Source organism: Fragaria vesca, linkage group LG6 (genome assembly GCF_000184155.1).
Source record: "Fragaria vesca subsp. vesca linkage group LG6, FraVesHawaii_1.0, whole genome shotgun sequence".
NCBI lineage: Eukaryota > Viridiplantae > Streptophyta > Magnoliopsida > Rosales > Rosaceae > Fragaria > Fragaria vesca.
Window position 1 is genome coordinate 32,285,280 of NC_020496.1, and position 7,218 is coordinate 32,292,497.

Below are 7,218 nucleotides of genomic sequence, written 5' to 3' on the forward strand. Positions count from 1 at the left end.
AAATTATAAGTATCATTGAAATTCTTTTGGATGCTAGTTGATGTCATTGGATAGTATTTTCCAAATTCTTCCCTATCTCACTCAATATCAATTCCAAACCATTAAGCTTGATCCTTGGATCCATAATAGCCCCAAAATAGAAGGTATAAGGAACCACCTCCCAATACTTTTTGTATTTGGCTACCATCATTTCACAAATCTCTCCAAAAGTACCAATTTCATACCTGTACTTGTGAAAAATAACACTAATTGCATACAAATCATTAAGTGCAATAGGAGATGTGGGATAGTAAACACCTGAGCAATTGCATGTGGCATCATAAAAGACTTTCAAAAACTCCCAAAATTTGAAACAAAGGTTCCACATATCCTCAGTCAAAATATTTTGATTAACTTTGTCATTATAGTAAACACTCAATGCATTGGTGCAACCTTTGCAACTGTTCAACATGTGATGAGTTGAGTTCCAACGGATAGGCATGTCTCTTTTAAATTTTCTGGGTTTCAGGCCTTGACTTTTGCATAGCTTATTGAACTCTTGAACTCTACTATCTGAAGAACAAACATATCCAATATCATCCCTAACACAACTAATCTGAGTTCCAATAATTTTCAGTCCATCTTGCACCATCAGATTAATGATATGACATGCACATCTCATATGAAAAGTACTCCTCCATGAGGAGGATGCAAACAACGCTTCAGCTGATCTATTGCAACCGTATTATTGGTTGCATTGTCAAAAGTGATTAAAAATATTTTGCCAACAATATTAAACACATCCATCATGCCATTAAATATTGTACTACCAGTATGTGGATATTCTAGAAGACGAAAGCCAATAATTCTTTTATGTAGCAACCAATTATCATCAATGTAGTGAGCAGTAACACACATAATAGGCAAGTTATTTCTACCACCCCAGAAATCAGAAGTAATAGCAATTGAGCTCTTTAAATTTGAGAAAACATGTATCAACTTTTTCTTTTCCTCTTTGTAAACTTTCAACAAGTCATTCTTGTTAGTGTTACGAGGCACTTTTTAAAAATCCGGTTGGCAACACTCTCTTTGAAATCTTTCAAAGTTTGGACTCTCAGCAAATGAGAATGGTAATTCCTCAGCAGCTAAAAGTTTAGCCAAACCCTCCCTCATTCTATCGTGGGAGTACTTAAATGCGCCCACACTACCATCATCTTTTCTACTCAATTGAGATTGAGTAGGATCATATTTAGAGCGATGTTTTTCGAGACATTTTTTAGCATGCCTCTTAAGATGTCCAGTACCGTTACTGCTCTTACAGCTTAACGAGGACTTACAAAATTTACATATTGCCCTTTCATCTGTATTACCACCATTGACATCAATTTTCTCAAGTTTGAAATGATCCCACACACTAGACGTTCGTTTTCTTTTTTTGATCACTTCTTCTATGTCAGGCTCATTAGGTTCAGTGCCAACCTCAATAGGTTGGCTGTTATCATTTGGAGATGAGGGTTGTGATTCGCCTGAACTCAAAGACTCACATGCCATATTCTCAACGTCTGGTTGTGGAAATAAATCTCTATTATCATAGTACTCACCCAAATTCAAATCATCCTCATCATCCATATCTAAGTAAAACAAAACACCAACACGAGCAAAGAGACTCAAACATAAAACAACAACCTAGATAAGCAAAACATATATAATACAGTACCTCTTGCGTTTTAGTGAAGAATTGGCTCTTAAAACATATATAATACCGTACCTCCAACTGAAGCTTTATCTATATTTCACTTACATGGACTGCAAAGCCCCGGTGGGGAGAGCTAGATGAGGAGGACGGTGATCTGGACTTTCTTCTGCCGCCGAAGGAGGTGATCGGACCTAACGAGAACGGCGTTAAGAAGGTGATTGAGTACAAATTCAATGATGAAGGCATAAAGGTGTGATTCAATGGGAAGCTCACTAGTGTGTGTGTATATATATATATATATATATATATATGGGGAGAAGAAGCCGTTGGAAGAAGAAGCCGTTGCCTCCATTGATAAGCTGAATCTGAAAGGTCCGAGATTGAAGCTTATTGATAGACGATTGAAGTTTTCCAGGGAAAGTGAGTTAAGTGAGGATTATCTGATCGAGTTAAGTGACGTTGCGGTCTTGACTGTAAAAGGGTTTAGAGTATAAACGGGCTGGGCTGCGGGCTGTAGTTTATTGTGCTTGGGCCGGGCCGGGCCTATAACGGGCTCAGGCTCGGGCCGGGCCTATGGGCTCATTTTTATAGGCCCAGCCCGACCCATTAGAATAACGTGCTTGGGCCGTGCTGGGCCTATAACGGGCTTGGGCCGGGTCGAGCCTTTTATTAACGTGCCGTGCTGGTGCCTAACAGCCCATTTGCCACCTTTTATGGGCTCAAAACTTAAACATTGTTTTGATAAGGACAGTTGGCGTAATTTGAATGAGAGAATGAGACTTAAACACAAAGAAAATTTCCGCCGTTACAAAATTTCGTTCGAAATATAAATAAATGAAGCTTCATTTGTGTTGTAAACTAGAACTTACTTTTGTTAAGAATGAACTAACCAATAGATAGAGAATGGGAGAATGGAGTGAAATATCTTATTGATTCTCATATGCCTTCTTTATATAGAGAGAAGGATTACATAGCAAGTCCTCATACTATTAAGATATTGCATATGAGTCCTAAGAGTATTAATGGACAGACACTTAATATTTACAACACTCCCCCTTAGATGTCCATTTGATTGGACGCGCTTAGTGTTGCCTCGTTAAAAACCTTGCCAGGTAACAAAAACCCAGTGGGAAAAAATAACCCTGGTCGAAGGAGAAAAAGAGCACAACGCGCATGTCTTAGGTAGCATGATTCTGAATGCTCCTCCTCAACGAAAACTCCCCCTAATCCTTGCATGCCAATTTTAATAGCTCTGATAGTCGCCTCAATCCGATGCCTTTGGTTAACTTCTAAAAGGTGCACTTTGGCAGAGACTTTGTAAAGAGGTCGGCTAAATTCTCATCAGATCGAATTTGCTGAATTGCGATTTCTTCGGTCTTCTGGAGCTCATGAATATGGAAGAACTTAGGTGTGATATGTTTAGTTTTGTCACCTTTGATGAACCCTCCTTTGGCCTGAGCAATACAAGCCGCATTATCTTCATATATGGTTGTTGGATTGTCAGTTACTGAAGGAAGGTCACATGTCCTCCGTATGTGGCGAATAACTGATCTCAACCAGTAACATTCTTTGCCAGCTTCATGTAATGCCATCAGCTCCGAGTGATTTGATGAAGTCGCTACTAGAGTTTGCTTTGTCGATCGCCGTGAAATTGCAGTATCTCCACAAGTAAAAACATATCCTGTCTGTGAGATGGCCTTATGCGGATCAGAGAGGTATCCTGCATCAGCATATCCAACAATGGTTGGACCATGAATAGATGTTTTTTCATAAAACAAACCCATATCAGTTGTACCACGAAGATAGCGTAAAATATCTTTTACACCATTCCAATGACGCATGGTGGGGGCAGAACTATATCTTGCTAACACATTGACTGCAAATGCGATATCTGGTCTAGTGCATTGTGCTAAATAAAGTAAAGCACCTATAGCACTCATATATGGTACTTCTGGACCAAGAATATCTTCATCGTCTTGTCTTGGACGAAATGGATCCTTGTGAATATCAAAGGATCGAACAACCATCGGTGTGCTTAGTGAATGAGCTTTATCCATGCTAAAATGTTTTAAGATCTTCTCAGTATAAGCTGATTGATGAACTAAAACTCCACTAGCCAAATGCTCAATCTGCAAACCAAGACAATATTTTGTTTTCCCAAGGTCCTTCATTTCGAATTCTTTCTTTAAATATTCAGCTGTCTTTGAAAGTTCTTCAGGACTTCCAATCAGGTTCTTGTCATCGACATATACTGCTACAATGGCAAAACCAGAATTTGATTTTTTAATAAATACGCATGGGCATATTGGGTCATTCACATAACCTTCCTTTAGCAAATATTCACTTAGACGGTTATATCACATCCGTCCAGATTGCTTTAATCCATATAAGGATCGTCTCAACTTAATTGAGGACATGCCTTGTTGTTTTGTGGTTGTTTCAGGCAACTTCAACCCTTCTGGTATTTTCATATTGTAACACCCTGACCCAGGTGTTAGAAAAATAAACAAATAAGATAAATAAGGAAATCATAAATAAAAAATGATATAGGATTTGGAACCTAAATTTTGTTTTGTTTATTTGCTGCTGCACCCAAAACTTGATCGGACTGCCTACGTACCCTTTTTAAAGGGATCAAGCCACTCGTAGTTCAACTTTTATACTATTTCTCTAAGCATCGCAAAATCCGAAGCTTAACCAACATCTCACAAATTCGTCAAATAAAATTTCAAAGCAAAATTGCATAATTACTATGGACACCAATAGTCATACTTCGGGCATTTCTATTCCAAAGTTCTATCAAGAGATTAACAAATCAAGAATCCAAAATCATCACCACTGCCTGCGCAGCAGCACTCACAGCCAACAACTACACTGCTTAAACCCAAATTCCCCATAATACAATCTAAACTCCAATTCAATTATACAAGGAGATAAAGCTCCACAAATGAACTCAATTTGATACCTTAACACAATTCATCAAGTCAATTAAAGTATTTAGAATAAGTAGGTTGTAAGATATGCCCCCACTTAAAACAGTAGTTACGTAATCTTCATGAAATCAAAACACAAGGTCCAAATAATGGAGTTTTCTCAAGTTGTGATCATGATCTCACGGTATTAACATCCAATCACAAACTATAACAATAGCTTAGTATAATTGTCATTCAAATTCTCACGTCCTCACCAGCCTTTGATGACCACAGATTCACTTATAACCAATCTAGATCAAACACGAGCAACCCATATTCAAATACATCTAGCTTCCGAGTATAGTTTTCAAATTTACCTTCGATATCAAGAAGATTTAAGGCAGAAATTTCAACCATTGGTCTGCACCCAAATTAACACAGTAGTGCCCAAAGTGTGAGTTAACTTACTTCACTTGAACCCGGGTTGCACTGTTCTTGGCTTGGAACTGGAAAACTTGCAATTGAAATTGTACTGGAACTCTGAGAACTCGGCACCAATCTCGAGTTAGTCCGATCGATGGCGGCATTTCCGTCGATGCCCAAAACCTCCCTATGACAAGACAAAGTAGAGGAGTTCGGAGTTCTCCCCCTTTCTCCTTCGCCCGAGATCCGCTAGCAAATTGAGAGAGAGAGAGTTCGGTGAGTTATGTAGACTGAGGAGGGACGGTGGAGAAGGTCGATGAAGACTCGCCCTTTTTCTCCACTTTTCTCGATCCTTCGTTACTCCTCCCCTCCTCGATTCTTCCTCTCTTGTTATTTATTTTTTTCCTATCTTATACATATGTGGCACACATATACATATCCACTTACTTTTATATTATACAATTTATTTCACAAATAACATGCATGGTATTACAATATAGATATTAGTATCTAGTTCTCCGTATAAGTTGCATATCAAGTTTCTCAGAAACTACCAAACTTATTAGATAACGAAATGTTATGACATCCATCACAGGTTAATATGTTTCATCATAATCTATCCCAGGCTTTTGTGAAAAACCTTGCGCAACAAGTCGCGCTTTGTATCTTGCAACCTCATTTTTCTCATTGCGCTTTCTTTCAAACACCCATTTATATCCAACCGGTTTCACATTGGGTGGTGTTTTGACAACAGGTCCAAAAACATTGCACTTTTCCAGAGACTTTAACTCTTCTTGGATTGCATTTTTCCATTTGAGCCAATCATATCGTTGTCTACATTCATCAACAAAGCGAGGTTCAGTATCATCGCTTTTTATTATTTCGGTAGCTACAGTGAATGAAAATACATCATCTATGGCCATTTCTCTACGATCCCAGAATTCATTGGTGTACACATAATTTACGGAAATTTCCTTATTTTCAGGTACCTGAGCCTCTTCAAGGGCTTGTGTTTCACCAAAGTCTTTTGACCTTTGTGTACTTATAGAATCATGAATTGTGGATCGGACGTCAACGTCTTGCCCAAGAGTATTTTCAGAAGCGATGTCATCAGAATTCAGATGTGCCTTTGTTTTCCTCTTTCTAGGAACTGAATCTTTTGAACCTATAGGTCTGCCACGCTTTAAGCGTGCATTAGATTGCTCATTTGCCGCCACATTATTTTGTCTAGTCGGGACATCAATTCGTGCAGGGGTATTAGCTGCTGGGATATGTGATCTTGTCACTTTTGCTGTGTCGGTGAATGCATCAGGCATTGAGTCAGCAATGTTTTGGAGATGCAGAATTTGTCGTACTTCATTTTCACTTTGTTTAGTACGAGGATCAAGATGAGACAGTGTAGGTACCACCCACGATAATTCACGACGTTCTTCAGGAACTTTCTTATCTCCCCTTAACGGCGGGAATATCGTCTCATTAAAATGACAATCTGCAAACCTTGCACGAAATAGGTCACCCGTCAAGGGTTCAAGATATCGAATAATGGATGGTGAATCGAATCCGATGTAGATTCCCAATCGTCGTTGAGGGCCCATTTTTAAACGTTTTGGCGGTTCAATAGGCACATAAGTGGCACAACCAAAAATCCTTAGATGGGAGATATTGGGCTGGCTCCCAGTAGCAAGTTGGGATGGGGAATATTGATGGTTGCCTATGGGCCTCAAACGAATTAATGCTGCCGCATGCAAAATAGCATGTCCCCATGTATAAACAGGCAGCTTTGTTTTCATAAGTAAAGTACGTGCAATTATCCGCAGGCGCTTTATGAAGGCCTCTGCCAAACCATTCTGTGTGTGAACATGTGGAACAGAATGTTCAACTTCTATTCCCAAAGACATGCAATAATCATCAAATGTTTGAGATGTAAATTCACATGCATTGTCTAGCACTACCAGGACAAGTACTTTAGCCGACGAAATATTTTCGTCGGCCTGGTATCCTAATTCGTCGGCTAAGACCTTAGCCGACGAAGGCTCGTCGGCTATAGTGTCGTCGGGAAAAGATCGTCGGTGATGACTTTAGCCGACGAATCTAAAGACCATCGTCGGCTATTGTCCAGACTTTAGCCGACGAACTATTTTTCGTCGGCTATTGTTCCAGCTTTTAGCCGACGAACTATTTGTCGTCGGCTATTGTTCCAGACTTTAG

The 7,218-nt window shown here is 39.3% G+C and overlaps 1 pseudogene; it reads right to left on the reverse strand.

The window, feature by feature from the left end:
- Positions 1-2,898: 2,898 nt before the first annotated feature.
- Positions 2,899-7,218, reverse strand: part of LOC101305688 — a 15,521-nt pseudogene continuing 11,201 nt past the window's right edge.